The sequence below is a fragment of the Cryptotermes secundus genome, unplaced genomic scaffold, assembly GCF_002891405.2.
Source record: "Cryptotermes secundus unplaced genomic scaffold, Csec_1.0 scaffold445, whole genome shotgun sequence".
Classification (NCBI taxonomy): domain Eukaryota; kingdom Metazoa; phylum Arthropoda; class Insecta; order Blattodea; family Kalotermitidae; genus Cryptotermes; species Cryptotermes secundus.
In genome coordinates, this window is record NW_019742968.1 from 293,568 (window position 1) to 311,654 (window position 18,087).

Genomic DNA, 18,087 nt, shown 5'->3' on the forward strand with positions numbered 1-18,087 from the left:
CATTGGACAGGAGGCTGAGTGGCCCCAGAACCCGTCTGGATACTGTGGAGTAGGGAAAAAATCTCTTGCCTCTACCGGGTATCAAACTCAGCCCATCCAACCCGTAACCCTTCGGTATAACGACACCGATCTCCGGGTTCTTTTGTTTTTGTTCAGTGTTACCTACTAATTATTCCCTTTTCACAGATATTCATGGTCTGATATTTTAAGTATCTCTGGAAGTGTCTTGACTAACTATTTATAACAAGGAAAAAGACCCTGCAACTCTTTCTGACCACTACAGCCATATTAAACTTCGCTGTGCTATGAAGAAAGTCGTCTTCTGGGTTTAGGCACCGTGTATTCTTCGTTTTGGCCGACGTTTCGGAGGAACGTAGCGCCTCCATCTTCAGAGCAGTTGAATGGCTGCGGAGAGCAGCACTGCTCTCCGCAGCCATTCAACTGCTCTGAAGATGGAGGCGCTACGTTCCTCCGAAACGTCGGCCAAAACGAAGAATACACGGTGCCTAAACCCAGAAGACGACTTTCTTCATTGTCATCGCCGTGAAAACCTCAAAACTTACATTCGCTGTGCTATGTTTCTCATCGCTGCTTCAAGGCCCATATTCAGAAGTACCATGTTTCATCTCGGTTCAGGTGGAAAGCTATTCTCCCTGAATGGTTTTCGCCAGACGCTACACGCAAATTCTATGATAGCGCTGGTGCCATAAAAGAAGCCAAGACTGTTTCCTTCTGCACTAGTTCCAATTTATCATTTATAATCAACGTCATATTTAACGGTATAATAAGTCAGTTGAGAAAGCCTCGTTAAACAGAAAGAAAACCGTCAAATCTCTTTTGGAAGGCCGTTGTTCAGACTGGGACTTTTCGTAATTTCCCCAAATCCCACAGACATTTCCGAAGATAACACTGATGCCTTAAGTAGTCCATGATTGTTTTTTTTTCGCGCTACTCCTATTTATTTTTCATAATAATTTTTCCACATATCAGTAAGGGAAAGTCACTAAAAAGACAGAAGATTATCGTGTCTTTACTGTGAGCGACACCTCTAAGCTAGGGATGAGCGTGCGCAAACCATGGTATCTTCTGCGCAGCAAAATGGATTGGCTTGGGCAACCCGAGCGACCGGCTAATCTGAGAGTTCTTCGTAGAATTCCTCAGTACTACATGCATATGATCGGATAGCATCTTGAATCAGACCACAATCGCTCCTTCCACATTCTTCCCATCTCAGTTTGTAATCATAAACTTCTCATCCGCGCATGTAACTAGTACAGTAGAAGAGTGATCCATGAACAACATTCCTCGCCGTCAGTAGAATACGAGTATTCCGGTATCACATGACCCCGTGTATATACACCGTCCCCTGTTGTCGCCATGCGGTCGCCAGTTGTTTGTTCTCGCAAGGGCTGACGAGACTGCCAGCTCATCCTCACCATGATTACAACAGACAAGTATAACGGACCTTCCTGAAACAGAAACACCTTCACAAGAAATACAACTGTATTTGCATGGCCGATGCAACTTTCCCCACACGTCGGTCTCACACAACGTTCAATTGTTCCACCTCGTCACACTTGCTTGTGGGTGCGCAGGTTGTGTGCCGGGAAGATGATATTAAAATGAGGCTAAACACTTAGAAACACTAATTTATTCTAAATAACATTTAGAAATCTAGTTACGGAGAAGGATGGTGCACTGGGAACGGTCTAGACTTGTATTTGGGAAGTTTTCTGTTCGCATTTCGGCCAGGACACTGGCTGTCCTGAAGAATATCGTGGTTATTCCCAGTTACTTCTAGGCATACGCTGGAGTAATAGTCGATTAAGTTGCAACCGCTTCCTTCCAGACGCTTCGAATTCATTATTCACCAATCATCCTACGATACGACGCTTATGATCTGAGATACTGACACAAAAACAGACTCCGTGGCCTGTAGTCCGCAAGCGAACTATACCCACCGAGCGACCGCCGCTTGTCGGCGAAGTTAGAACCAACTTTAGCAGATATAGGGTGTCGCTTGGTCAGCGCAATGGATCCCCACGGCCGTTAATCTCGGTTTTCTAGACCGGAGCCGCTATTTCCTTGAAATAGCTCCTGAATTATCATCACTAGGCTGAGTGAACCTCGTTCCAGACTCTGATATAGTGACAGCGTCCTAAAAGAAAACATATTTATCCACCATTATGAAGACTGGCTGATTCAGGATACATACGTGTTTATTCTCAGATTCGTATGGAATATATAAATACACTCTGTTGCCAAAATGCGAGCTTTTCAAAGTTAAATTAGGCGATATGCACAACAACATCTTCGCCCTCCCAGTGGCTCAATCTTGTTAAGTTAGTAATGGATTTCGCAAAGTGGCCTATGGGGGCTGGATGTATAGATCCACATTTTCTTGACCTCGGCACTAGCTGGAGGTGACTGGTCAGCTTTACGCTCCAGCCGCTTTACCCCCGGGGAAAGAACCCCCAGTACCCATTGGCTAGGAGGCTGGGTGGACCCCAGAGCCAGTCTGAACGATATGGAGAAGAGAAAATTCTGATCCTACCGGGACTCGAACTCCGACCCCTCGGTCGTCCAGCCCGTAGCCCGTCACTATACTTACTGCGCTATCCCGGCTCACCCAGTAGCACAGGGAAAATATCTTTCATGGGAAGAAGATTGATTCCGCCCGCGTTGGGAGCAACACTTATCTTAAGTTTCTCTTGGTCTCAGTTTCCTCTGTTGCGTATTTCAGTCCCATCCAGGACAATATTTCCGTTCACATTTTATCTAATAAAATAAATTACAGCAGAGCCGATTACGTTCCGTGTGCAAGCCTTTCAAACTCTGTAGGACCGAACCCCGAAGTTCCGTGTTTCGCAGTCTCACTTCGTAGCGGAAATATCGACCTCGTTTCAGTCTGGAGGCAATAACGGAAAAGTCTACTGCAAAACAATTTCACGAACACTTCCTTCCAAGTCTTTCAAATTCATCGTCTATTTTAGTTTATCTTAATGATTTTGAAAAACCAGAAGTAGGCTTGTGAGGTCATCTTGATGTCTGTCTGTGTACCCCTCCTATGAACCTTTGAATGCTTGAACCAATCTTTATGAAACGTGGCATCAGTCTGTGTGTGTACGTTGCTTGGCAAAGGCTCAGTAAAAACGTTACTGCGGCAACGAATACACATGCAACAATAGAAGACTTTTTGTACGCGTTGTTTTCTATGCGGCCAGTGTCACATCGAAAGCGAGTCTGCGGGTCTGTGTATCCCCGTATCGTTGCTGGGTAACTGCTCGCTAGACACGTTCCCGCGGCAACAGAGAATTATTGGAGCCGTCATTTTCAATGCGGTCAGTGTTGTATCAAAGAAAAGTGGGCGATCAGTTCTCCCCAGAACTTCCTGAATAATCTATGGGTTGGGGTGGAATTGAGTCCGCTTTGTGCGACGGCCAGTATTGGGCATACCGGCTCAGAACCAGATTATGATAGAAGAGTGTGGAGCAGGTGGCAAAATGTAAATTGGCAGGGAAAACCGAAGCACTCGGAGAAAACCTACCCGTGTCATTATTTCTACAACAAATCAGACACTACCTGTCTTGGGATCAAACAGGGGCCTTCGTGGTGGAAAGCTGGTGACTAAATGCTTGAGTCACGGTACTGCAAATTTATATTTAACATTTATTCTTTAATTCGATGCTATTTAATCTCTGAGGCTGAGATATCATCGTTAAATAAAGTAACAAACGCAATGGAAGTTGAAGAAAGCAGTCTTCTGGGATTTGGCACCGTGTATATGTGGTGTTAACCGACGTTTCGGAGGAACGTATCGCCCCCATCTTCAGGGTAGAAGAAAAAGTATAAGAATTCTGCAAGCGACAACACCGTGAGAAACGGCCTGCTTTACCGTTTCTCACGGTGTTGTCGCTTGCAGAATTCTTATACTTTTTCTTCTACCCTGAAGATGGGGGCGATACGTTCCTCCGAAACGTCGGTTAACACCACATATACACGGTGCCAAATCCCAGAAGACTGCTTTCTTCATAGTCACCGCCGTGAAAGCCTCAAATCTTACGCAATGGAAGTTACTGGAAGAAAATGGCATAATGAAAATGGAAGAACAGGTTCAAGTCTGCGATGTTGTGACTGCACTGAAACATAATTTCTTCAAGAGTTTGCGCCCTGCATTTCATCAAAAGGGACGAAGGAGGAGTTTCCTCGCGCTGCAGCCAATCGCAAACAAAACAATTTCGCACAAGTGGATTATTGATCCAAGTTTGTGCAGCATCCTACGCCAACCCCTGGACCAACTCCCTGTCGGAGCAACCAACCCCGTGACGACATTACAATTACATGTAGGGAGCATACTGCCCACAAAATGGCACCCTCAGGTCCATGGATTGTACGCTAACGTTTGGTGATTTGTCGGTGTTACAAATCACGTTCCCAAATACACATTGGCTCTTCGTGGTTTTCTGCAGTTACTTCAGGAGGATTCCAAGACAGTAAATCGAAACAGCCCAGTCAGGGACGTCCCCTTCCGAATCCTTAAATATTCTCCCTTCATTCCACGCTATAGAAATCTACAGTTGAAAAAGTGTTGTTAATAACCTTAGAACCATAATGCAGCGTTGTATGGAAAGTCTAGGCTAGGAAGCTTTTGCTGGCCATGTATTAATTGCAGCTTTTATTCTGATCTCCAGAATCCAGATCACAATTTCTGATCCCTGTAAAAGGCCGTGGAGGCCCATAGGGTTGTGAGAAGTCGAGGCTCCCACATTTTCTAGACAATCGGCTCACAGATGTCGGTAAATTTGTGATCCTTACGCGCTGGCCGCCCTTTACCCCCAGGAAGATTCCTGGTACTCATTTCTATTAAAGGGTGGGTCGACCCCAGGGCCATAGTGCGGCTGGAAGGATTTTTTTTTCCTTGGCACTACAGCCCCAGCGGGCCTAGGCCTACCTCCATGAACTTCTCCGTTCACTTCGGTTTTTCTAGATCTTACACATACGGTAGGACTCCTTGGGCGGGTGATCAGCACGTCGCAAGGCCTCTACCGCTGGAAGGATTAGGTCAATTGAAAAAACCCACCTAATCGAGACTCAAACCCGCGAACCTCCGGTTTGTAGCATAGTGTCTCAACCAAGCTTAATTAATTAAGCATCACGCCATGAAAACATATAGGAGAGCGCAGATGTAGCTTCACCATTCTTGACCTTAGCACTAGACGTAGGCGAGTGGTCAGCAGTTCACACATTGGTCCATTTACGTCGGGGAAAGAACCCAAGTAATCATTGGATAGGAGGCTGGGTACGCTCCAGAATCGGTCTTGACATTGCGGACCAGATAAAAATCTCTTGTCCCTACCGGGAACCGAACCCCGATCCTTCAACCTATATATTTATACATGTAAGTTAGCCTGACCTCTTCTCTGAATCCAAATCCTAAATGATAAAACTTTCACCTCTGACATCATTCCCGTAAACTAAAGAATATAGGACATTAACTTCGGTGCCCCTCTGACCGCCTCTGACATTCGCCCAATTAACTTTGGAAGAAACTCGAATACATCACAGGCATATTACATTTTGTGGACAGCTTCAGAAATATACGCGCTTCATTTCTGAAACGATGGGAAATTAACTGCTCAAACAACTGGAAATTCTTGTCTAGATGTTTCCATTTTAACAAGGGTGAAATATGGTTGACATGGTACATAAGGGGGGTTATATTCAAGTACAGTTGACATAGCATGAAACCAGACTATCCTAAGGACATAAATAAACAAAATGAGCGCACCATGAGCCAGTAGTATTATAACAGGCGATAACCTAAGCTAACCTATACCGACTTTTGGTCGGGTCGCTCTGGGTGATAGGAGCTCTGTCAGCCTTATCTTCCAGGCAGTCAACGCGACCGCTATCAATCTTCAGATTAAAAGCGAGATAAGTGCCTAGCTTTTAAATGATTATTTTAACTTCAAAAATATTTCTGATTACAGACCACATCATTAAGTCCGTTTCAGGTTCACTAACCCGGATGACCTCTCCCAATTTATCCGGATTAACGAGGGTTTACTCCACTCGCCCATACGTTTTCATGGCGTGGTGCTTAATTAATTAAATACAGGGAAAACTTTACTTTTAGCTTTACCTTTATCTTTACGTTGGTTTCATTGTGAAACGCTCCGACCGTTTAATCCTTTAAAGCACAGCAGTTACTACACTGCATATACCCTACTTTAACATTAAAAATCTCTGGATTTCGTCCACGCAAGCCGTATTTTTTATATTCACATGATTCTTAAAATAAACAAGGATTACTTTCCTACATGTCATTGGCCAGTGTATCCCTATAATGGAGAGCATGTGCTTTCTAAATGGTACTTAACCCCTCACTTTTAAACAGGGAATAGACTCTAGTAATTGGGGCACGCGGTAGCGTAGTTGGTTGAGGCACTATGCTACAAGCCTGAAGGTAGCAGATTCGAGTTCCGATGAGGTGGATTTTTGAATTGATCTAATCCTTCCAGTCACATTATGACCCTGGGGTCCACTCAGCCTCTAACAGAAATGAGTACCAGGAACCTTCCTAGGGGGTAAAGGGCGGCCGGCGCGTAAGGCTGACAACCTCACCTCCGTCTGTGAGCCGATTGTTCAGCAAACGTGGGAGCTTCGACGTCTCACAACCCTGTGGGCCTCCACGGTCTTGTACAGGGATAGCTTTAACTTTAATACTTTGCAGGCCACGAGAAATGGTAGTTAAATTTAACACTTTACACCGAGCAAATTGGCTCAGTCTATCGTACTTCTGTCTAGCATTCGGGAATAGCTCGGTTAGAACTTCAGCCGGGACACCGCCTATCCTGATCCAAGTTTTGTGGTTTTCCTTACTACCTCCAGGAAAATGCTGGGATAACACTTGAAATTAGGCTAATATGGCTTCCTTCCGCATCCTTTCCAATTCATTACGATAATATTAATACTATCGTTCGATTCCACAGGCTATATTCTGAGGTACCGTCAGCGTCATTAAATAAATCACAAATAAATAAAAACTTTGTACGTAGGATTTGAGTTCTCACAGCGGTAATTATGAAGAGTTCTACCTTCTGGGACATAGCGTCGTGTAGTCAACCAACGTTTCGGAGAAACATATCGCCTCAATTTTCAGGGTTCGATAAGCCGAGCAAAATACCATCGTTAAAGCATATGGCGAGCTGACACATTACATGACAGCAGATCTGGGTTCTCCGTGGGGCCACCCAGGTTCATACACACTGCCTCTATTAGGGCACAGAATACTGTGTCTCCAGGCACTCAATCGCCTCCACCAGCTAGATCTGCTCCCTCATCTCTCACGGCTTGACCTCTCTCCCTTACACATCGGCTTCTCGCACAACGCACCCTTACCCCATCTCTTTTTTCCTAGACCAGCAAAACCGTCCCTTTTCAGGGCCATCAAAACTCCCATTCCTTTCTTCTCAAAGTCGGTACGTTGGAGTTGCCGAAGTGGGTTGCCATCTCTGACGAGAGGACGGGTCTGTAATGTGTCCCAGTCATAGTCTGCCTCTTGTCAATAGACTTAATATTTACTGCAAAGAATTACTGGAGTATTGGATTTTTTCATCGTCCTGCATTTTAGGTAATAGAGGACACGACGTTTCGGAAACTGGATCTATTTCCGTCTTCAGGTGAGAAAGGAAGACACTACTCAGTTGGGCCCCTTAGAAAGAGCTAATCTCAATCTTCCTTTCTCACCTGAATACGGAAATAGATCCAGTTTCCGAAACATCGTGTCCTCTATTACCTAAAATTCAGGACGATGGAAAAAGTCCAAAACCCCAGTAATTCTGTCATCCACCATTGTCAGAACCCTTTAGAATCTACTTAATATTTACTGTTTCGTATGTACAGTAAATGGTAGAATATCTTACACATATCTACAATACGTACAACACCTCTGTCAGTCAAGGCTGGCAACAGCAGATCATGCCATGACTAAAGTAACTCACACTATAGCGGCAGCCATGCATTTTTTTTGTGTGGGGCTTCGCCTTGTCTAATATTGCGAACATTCATATTGCCAAAAGTTTATGGTTCCGTGACTTATAATAACAGGTTCCGGTCTGGATGATTGGATTTAGTGACATCTCCTTTACAATCTTTCTGAATCACAGTCAATTACAAAAACTCGCAATCAATCTTCATCCGAACCCTTCTTCCTTGACTGCCGAGGACTCGCTCCATTCCCGTTCTCGTTCTACGACTGACTTGATTTTGTTCTGTACCACTTATATAGTCTCTAGGTGGACCCATAGAGAACACATTCTGTACTGTTGACAAAGCCTGTTTACTGCGCCGTTGCCTAGCAAGAGATATCCTCTTGTTCCGCCCTTTTGCTTCTACGGGTATATGTTTAGCGATCCGTTGCCTAGCAATGGGAATGGCGCGGACCATACAGAAAACGCCTCTTCGTCTACTGTTGTATTTACAGAGCGTTGCATAGCAACGGAAGTTAATCAATTGTTGCCTGCGCATTACGGTCGTTGCCTAAAAATGTGTCTACATGTCACAGTATTTTCATGAATTTGTACGACTTTTGCTTGCTGCTTGGATAATTTTATATATAATCATAAATATACGGCATATTGGAAGTCTTATGCAATTCACGGACCTACGTAAACCTTGGGAAATTAGTAATGGTGCGCAGAAATTTGTTTTGTAGGTGCTGCAATTTCAAAAGGTGGGTATCTGCCGCAAATTCCCAGGCGGGGCAGGCAGAAATCACTACAGAATGAATGAATGCTTTACGGAGGGTCAATTTAATGTTAGTGCTTAATCGCTAACTTTTCAATAAGAAATGTATTCTAAAAAATGTTCTATAGGCCTTGGTTTCGATCATTTCTATGTGCAGGCTCCATATAATTTTCTTATCGAAGACCACGCCGAGATACTTTACCCTGTTTACAAATGGAATCTTCCGCCCATTCAATGTAAGATTCGATGAGGAAGTAGATTGCCCGAATCTTGTCTTCATTGATTTTTATGTTCCAGCGCTTACACCACACCTCTGCAGCTTTCTGAGAGCATAGCAATCCTTGCGTTCTGGCGCATACAGACAGGTGTTGTCAACAAAGAGAGAAAGACAAACACCAGGTGTTTGGGGGGGCATCATTTATATACATATTGTACAACGTAGGGGAAAGGATGGAAGCTTGTGGCACCCCTGCTTGCATCATTCTTGGCTTAGACATTTCACCTTCTACCGAAATTTTGAATTTTATTTCAGAAAGAAATGTGCTCATCATTTTAATTGAACTGGTTGAAAATTCCAATTTCAATAATTTATATAACAATCTAGTGTGCCAAGTTCTATTAGCGTTTCTTTTTCGATATCCAAAAATACCGCAAACATAGGCACATTATTGTTGGATTTCAGGGTCACGTGGTCCGTAAGCCTCATACATTGCAATGTGACGTGCACGGAATCGAAACTGGCTTGCGTTAAGCAGGTTTCTTTCTTCAGTGTGCTTTTGGACTATTTTTGGTATAACTTTCTCAAATAGACTGGCCATCGTGAACAAGGCGCTAATTGGATATAAATTTGGGGGAAATTAGGATCCTTTTCGGGTTTTGGTAATTCTGCTTTCTTCCAAGAAGTGGGAAAATGCGAAAGCCGAATGTGTCAGGTGTATCAATGGTCTTGTTGGAAGGTACCTGAATTCTGCAGGCTTTTCTCAATTTCAACGTGTTTATTAACTTCTCTAAGTCACATGGTCTTATTCTCTTAGGGGTAAGGATTTGTTATCTACAGTTTCGAGCAGAGCTTGAACTCTAAGCCTCCATTTTTAAACAGGTTTTGAAAGATCCCTAGTTTTGACGTGATCCAGCATGGAGAACTATTGGTAGATATAAAAAAAAGTGGCATCTGATACTCGAATATTCCAATGGGCCACAACGTCCGGCATGTCACCATTTGCTGCAGGGGACTAATGAGTGGGGCACTGTGGTGTTGAAATTTCGAATTCGTTTGTCAAATAATGCCAGTAGCTTCTCGCCTGAAGGGTTTCAAACTGCACGGTTCCAAAATGGATTTTTAGCATTCAGATCATCTGCCAGCACGCACTTATTTCTAAAGCTTAAGAGCTCGGTGATGTCCGCATTCAGATCTAGCCTTCTGCATCTATTTATCTTCCGAAATGCAGTTAGATACCAAATTTAATATACTTTATAACAGTTTCTTTCCTCAGAAAGTTCCTTTTTACAGAATTTTATATGTTTCTGGCGCTATTTTTATGAGTTCTGCATATCTGTGTTAGCTTATTTTAACAACAGCTAAAACGTCGGATGAAGATAAATTTGTACACCATGTAATTTCCTCAAATAAATGAGCAGTCACACACAGCCGTGAGGTGCCTCTGTCGTGATTTTTTCGAGTGAGGTTCTAACATTTCATGGAAAGAGTAAATTCATAGTAATTTCGGATGTGTAATCATATAAGGATGGCCCAAAAGTCAGTTCAGCAGTTAGTGAAGTGCATGCTAAAATACGTTAGTTATATATATATTTATTACTTATTGAATTTACAAAAATCTTTCGAATTGAGATCTTCCATGTGCAGTGCACAACTCACAACGATGTAACACTGTTTTACAAATTCACCGGCAGATTTAAATCTGGACATACCTTTAAATATGAGGGAATATTTTAGGTTATCTGACCTTTGGACCATTCTGTACATTCAACAAGAGTTTTACAGATATAAATTCAAATGACATTTAAATAACAAGAGGGTGGAAATATTTGGAACTTTATACATCAAAGGACCGCCTATGTGGTCTGGTGATCAGAGTTCCTGGCTACAGATCCAAAGGTCCCGGGTTCGATTCCCGGGCGCTACCAGATTATCTGAGAAGTAGTGGGTCTGGAACGGGGTCCACCCAGCCTCGTGAGGATAACTGAGCTATTTTAAGAAAACGGCGGCTCCGGTCTAGAAAACTGAAATTAACGGCCGTGGGGATCCGCTGCGCTGACCACGCGACACCCTCTATCCGCAAAAATTGGCACTAACTCCGTCGACAAGCGGCGGTCGCTCAGTCGGTACAGTTCGCTTGCGGACTACAGGTTATTGAGTTTGTTTTTTTACATCAAAGAGAATGAAAAATTAAATTTTCACCTTGATTGATGTATTCTGCTGCTAAACCTATCAGTTATACAAAAGTGAAACTTCCAGACGCGGAAAATTTATGTTAAGGCCTTTTCTTTAATGCTAGTGGGGTGGGACTAAGTCCCTTGTACTGCGGCCATTTCTGGCCTAGTGTACCAGCCCCAGATGATAGGTGAGGGTGATTGTGGAGCAATTGGTGGAATGAAGATTGGCAGGGGAAACCGAAGTACTCGGAGAAAACCTGCCCCAGTGCCACTTTGTCCACAAAGTCCCACTTGTCCAGACCCGGGATCGAAACCGGGCTGCCACGGTGGGAAGCCAGCGACTAACCGCTTGAGCTATGGTGCGGCCCTGACGTTAAGGCTTAGTACTATTATAAATATTATTAAATTAAACAGTGTATTTAGATAAACAAATAGTTGAACATTTCTAATATACGTGTATCTATTATAACAGTAATTTTCTGAAATACTGTAATTATCGATTCACCTCCAATATTAATATCTTGAACGACATGTTGTAAAAACTCAGACTATATCATGAATTCTACTGGATGGACAGACAAGCGAACAACCTCGTAACACGAGTCCTATTTTCCATGCAAAATGGACCCATCTTTCCAAAATGAGTTTTGTGTCATTCATGCTTAATTCAGAACGGTTCACTTCTGTGTGAAGATAAGGGCAGACAGCGACAGAAAGAAAAGCCGATTCTGTGACATAAAAGAAAAAAGATACGGGTCTCGTGGAAATTTCTATGATAATAGTGGCCTAGAAGTGGGACTACCATCTCAGTATCCGGGGTGGTGTTATCTTCATTAATATATCAGTATCATTTCGTTGATATACAGGCCGTAACGTCATGTTAAGAAATATTCCAGAAGGTTTATTTCAATTTAATCTTGAAAGCTGATGTTCCTGGATGTGCCGGTCCCTTTCATACTTTATCAATTTGAAAAAAAGAGACCAAGTATTAAAGTGTATCCGGAAAGTAAAAAGTAAAGTAAAGCTATCCCTGTACCAGGCCGTGAAGGCCCATAGGGTTGTGAGACGTTGAGGGTCCCACATTATCTAGACAATCGGCTCAAAGATGGCGGTAAGGTTGTCAGCCTTACATGCCGGCCGCGCTTTACTCCCCAGGAAAATTATTTAATTAATTCCTGGTACTCATTCCTGTTAGAGGCTGAGCCAACCCCAGGGCCATAGTGCGGCTGGAAGGATTAGGTCAACTGAAAATAGTATCCGGAAAATAAAGATACGAAGTCCAGAAAATATTTATAAAGCATTTGTTTTGGAGGGATTCATTTGTAGCACTTTTACAATACACCTTTATTTAGTTTTCATAGTCACCATGGGTCGCAATGCAATTAGTGAGCCTGGGAACGAGTTTTTTTATACCAGCGCCGTAGAAATCTCCCGCCTGCTCTCTTAGCCATGGAGAACAGTTCTTGACACTTCTGGACATTGTTTGATGAAGTTCATCGGTGGTTAAACGTATGTCATCACGAATGTTTTCATCAATTTTTTGGATGATCTCATCAGTGACAAAGCATGGCCGTCCATTCCTCATTTCAACACTTCTTCCCGCTTCAAATTTACGACACCATTTTGCCACGTTTTGCCTGTTCATAACATCTTCACCGTAAACAGAAACAAGATGGCGATGGATTTCAGCAGCAGTTTCTCCTTTCGCATGAAGAAATCGAATTACTGCATGAACCTCACATTTCGCGTGATTCTGAATCGACATGGCCATTTTAAACACAAACTGCGAGCACAACGTTGCCGTGACTGTGGCCGGGGGAACTCTACCCTGTCATACGGTTCCTATCTCACAGGGCAGCACTGCCTTTTCTGGGGNGTTTGGGGGGGGGGGGGGATCTCTTGCATTGTTACTGGACTTGTATCTTTACTTTCAGGATATCACGCGTATGTATACTTTAAAATGCGAATCATACCTCCAAGAAATAAACATTATATCTGTTAAAAAACGTCGCTCAACGAAATATCTGGAAAAATAATCCGTCCTTTTTCTGAGAACCAAACTTAACCCAGCAACATTCTCTGAACGAAATGCTGGTAAAGTTATTAAACTTTAAAATAGCGATGGACTTGTTGCTGATTAGCTGGTGTAAAACAAGTTCTGAAAAGCGATACACAGTACGTGTACCACTGGACTGACATCTCGTGGCGTAACTGGATCTATATAACACATCAAAGCTGACTGCTTCACCGCTATGCGGGAAGTAGTTTGCGCTCAGACCAAAAAAAAACTCCGTGGTTTTAGTCCGCAAGCGAACTATACCAACCAAGCGAAGGCCGTTTGTCGGCGAAGTTAGTGACTCTAGTGGTCAGAGTTCCTGGCTACAGATCCAGAGGTCCGAGTTCGATTCCCGGCCCTGCCAGATTATCTGAGAAGTAGTGGGTCTGGAACGGGGTCCACTCAGCCTCGTGAGGATAATTGAGGAGCTATTTAAAGGAAATAGCGGCTCCGGTCTAGAGAACCTAGATTAACGGCCGTGGGGATTCGTTGCGCTGGCCACGCGACACTCTATATCCGCTGAAGTTGGCGCTCAGACCACAGATAAACTAAAAAATATTTTTTAAAACAATTTAAAATTCTCTAAATTTCTGTCGGTGCCCTCGCGCAGACGCGTGTGCCTACAGCCATGGGCCGAAAGATGATTCGACCATCGGCCTATAGCCGTTAACTGGGCATCTTTCATCTCGTAATCTGAAAGATGTGAAAAAGGTAGTTATCCCTGTAACAGGCGGTGAAGGCCCATAGGGTTGTGAGACGTAGAGCCTCCTAAATTTTCTAGACAATCGGCTCACAGACGGCGGTAAGGTTGCCAACTCAAGCGCCGGCCACCCTTTATCCCCCAGGAAGATCTCTGGTACTCATTTCTGTTAGAGACTGAGTCGACCCTAGGACCATAATGCGGCTGGAAATTGAAAAAATCCAATGATCTAACCGGAATCGAACCCGTGACCTTCCGGCTTGTAGCATAATGCCTCAACCAACTACGCTACCGCGTGCCCCCAACTTGACAGAGAGAAGCTAAAAATGAAATTCCATGTTTTATTAGCATCACTCATTAAAAAGTTTCGTGGTGCACATAGTTACCGAAGTGCATACTGCATCGTAGGAATGACATGGACGGTGTACAACTGCCAGTGGAAAACAAACGATTCAGGTTTCAAGATCACAGTCCTACCTTTGTCGAAGCTTTCTCTCCTTGGGCCATATAAATAGTGACTGCAAACAGCCACACTAACGGAGAACTGCATACGTCACAAGCCGTCAAGTGGCTCCTTCATGGGCGTTCCCGCGAACTCGTTGCAGCTGGCGGGGAGTGGACGTTACTGTAGTAGTTACTTTGTCATATAACTTAATGCACACGAAAATTATTGGTGAAAAAATCTATCTCGATATTTTGACAGAAATCTCTTCATTCTGTCGTACGTCATAATTCTAGAAACAGCCCCTGGAGACAGTCATGGGCGCAGAAATATAATTACTTATTTCGATGGTAACTAATTCTGGTAAATTCAGTAGCCTAGATTTACTGAAATGTAACGAAAGTTATTGTGCTTCGACATATTTACATATTAAATCTTACGAATAGGTATAAGATATAGAAACCAAAGGCATATAAGAAGACCGTTTAATAATGGAGAAAAGTGTTACATACAAGATTTACAATAGTGTGATTATAGGTATGATCAAGAACCAGATTTTAACTTTCCTAGTAAATAAATGCATTAAAAATAAATATGTATAGAACCATAAAGAACGATTTTCAGTATAATGTGACATGACGCCTAAAAGCCGGAATATGACCATACGCTAGGCAACGAAAAATAGACCGTTGCTGGACAACAATTTGGTAAACAAATATTCCCGTGGCAATGGATATGTAGATTAATACAAACGAACCGTTCAAGTGTGTGTTCTGTTTGCGGTCCGCATCAGGCCGTAAAAGGACACGCAATTCATTCGCAGGAGCCAGTCGTACTGGAGAGTCCGCGAGAGATTCGGACAGTAGTGAGAGATTCGTCAGACAGACGAAATTCAGGAGTTCAATGTGTGAGCTGTTATAAGTGACTGTAATTGTAAAGAAGTGCCACTAAATGCAACCATCAAATCTAGAACCCATTATTATTAGTCACGCTAACCCCTTATGCGTAACAATATATAGTGTACCAAAATTCGAACGCATCTCTTCTGAGATGTTCAGGTTCTCACTGCAGTGGCTACAAGAACTGAATTCTGGAATGAGATCTCGTGTAGTCTGGTAGATGTTCACTGATGTTTCGGAAGAGCGCGCTGTGTCAATATTTAAGGTCAACCCTGAAGATGGATGCAGCACACACCTCCGAAACCGCAGTTAACATCTAATCATTTACAACGTCTGATATACCAGAAATCCTCTCTTGTTCTTCTAAGAGCATGGAAATGGGCCTGGTGATTTGAGACTGCGACCCCTCGAATGTAAATCTACAGTGACAGAAATTTCGTGGGGATAGTAATGAGGAAGCCTGCTATTAGGAGCCTCCACTTTTCTTCCTTGGCACTACAGCCCCAGTGGGCCTAGGCCTACCTCCATGAACTTCTCCGTTCACTTGGGTTTTTCTAAATCTTACACATTCGGTAGGACTCCTTGGGCGGGTGATTAGCTCGTCGCAAGGCCTCTACCTGTACACACACACAGAAAAACGCACACACACACAAATTAAATATCCATACCCTGAGTTGGATTCGAACCCACGATCCCGGTTTCGAAGCGAGCGAAGACAGTACGAGTACATGCCTTAGACCGCTCGGCTACCGTGACCGGCCCGGAGCCTCCACTTAGGTTGGTCTAATTTTAAATTTCATAATAAATGTGCATCTACACTGAGGTACACATGATTTTAAAATTTCACAATTGAGGAAATCCACTCTGGCTCATCAGCTTTCAAAATCTCACAGCATTTGAATGGCTTGGTTTAATGTCAACCGATTTCAAATTACACGGCAATTAGTTGCCTCCACTTAGGTTTAGATTTCAAAATACCTCGATTACTGAGTGCCTCATTCTAAGATGGTCTGATTTAAAATTTCACAATAATTGAGTGTCTAACTTCAAATGGTCACATTTGAAGTTTAATAACAATAGGTGTTTCCACTTAAGCTCGCGTGATTTCAGATTTAACAGTAATTGAATACCTTTATTTAGCTTGGCCTGATTTAACAATAATTTGGCACTTCCACATAGCATGGCCTAATTTAAAAATTCACAGTTAATTGGATGCCTCCCTTAGGCTACCCCTATTCCAGATTTCAGAGTAATTGGGTGCCTCCACATGGGCTCGTCTGATTCCAAATTTGACAGTAATTGAATGCCTCCATTTTAGTTGGCCTGATTCCAAAATAATTAGGCATCTCCAGTTAGGATGGCCTGGTTTCAAATTTCACGATAGATATGTCCCTTCATTTAAGTTACCCAGATTTCAAATTTCATAGTAACTAGATGCCTCCACTTGGGCTGGTGAGATTTCAAGGTTCCAAATTGTGGACGGTGATTTTTTAAATCCACTGCTAGCTGTTCATACCATGTCCACATATGTACACGTGGTCTAGCCACCGCGAGAGGCGTAGCAGTAGAAAATAACTCGACACTTCTCCAAACAATGCTTGTTAGAAGAAGCTAAATAGTTAAGGCATAACCCCTCTCTTAGCAGAGATGGGGGGAAAACATATCAGTCCAAAATAAATCAGACGAAAATTTGGACTACACCCAAATGACTCTTTCTAAGCTTCTTTTATTTCACTTAAACTTGTACAAGAAAGTCACGTGACATATTTCACACATTGTTGATCCATGAGTGTGACGTCGTCAACTGTCGAGGACATTAGAAACGCAACATTTTAAAATGAAGCTAAGAAATATAAATAAATTGTGCTACTGACAGACTCTCACATAATATGGGTGGTTAGTTCTTAGCGAAATTACTTTTAACATAACAGCTGATTAAATAATAAAATGGTGTTGAGGAGAGCACTATGTGGCCAGACAGGAAATTGAGAATATAATAAATAAATAAACAAATAAATAACAAGTGAAGTATATTACGAGTTTTACTGCACAGTATATGTATTCATCTGATTATCTTACGAAGTTGGAAAATGGAGCATTAATTAACATACAAACATAGACACAGCAGCTTACTGCTTCATGCGTACCTGACACTTGAAACAGATTATTTGTTCTTAAGTTGCAGACTGTACTCTTCCCAAACCAAGACTTCCAGAGGCCGGTCACGGTAGCCGAGCGGTCTAAGGCATGCACTGTCTTCGCTAGCTCGGAAGCCGGAATCGTGGGTTCGAATTCCACTCAGGGCATGGATGTTCAGTGTTTGTTATTCTATGTTTGTGTACAAGTAGGGGCCTTGCGACGAGCTGATCACCTGTCCAAGGAGTCCTACCGAATGTCTAAGATCTAGTAAACCGAAGTGAAACGGAGAGTTTCAGAGAGGTAGGCCTAGGCTCAAATTGGGGCTGTGTTTTAGACACATTTAAAAAAGAAACAAATTGGTGTTAGCGGTATCGCCTCCACTTGTGTTTGGGAAATGTCCCTTTCAAACCTCGGCCGCGAACATTTGAGTACCGTAACTGAGATTCTTCGTGGGTTTCCTCAGGCTCTCGGGTATAATACCGGAATAGTACCTTAAATTAGGTGACGACCTCTTCGATCCCCGTCCTTTCCAGTACATTATTCACTATCATGATATCATTTGATATAGAGTTTGAATTACTGACAGTGTTGTTCGACTACATATATTTAGGTTCGTTTTACAAAAATTCTGAGGCGACAGTGTGTTACGGGCCTCGCTGTAGCGTAATGGATTGAGGCACTATGCTACAAGCCAGACGGTCGCGGGTTC

At 43.0% G+C, this 18,087-nt stretch overlaps 1 long non-coding RNA gene across 1 annotated transcript in view; it reads right to left on the minus strand.

Annotated features, from left to right (window-relative positions):
- Window positions 1–885: 885 nt before the first annotated feature.
- Window positions 886–18,087, minus strand: part of LOC117283018 — a 50,624-nt gene continuing 33,422 nt past the window's right edge. The window contains exon 4 of the long non-coding RNA XR_004514011.1: window positions 886–1,469. This is a non-coding gene — a long non-coding RNA (uncharacterized LOC117283018). The remainder of the gene's footprint in view (window positions 1,470–18,087) is intronic.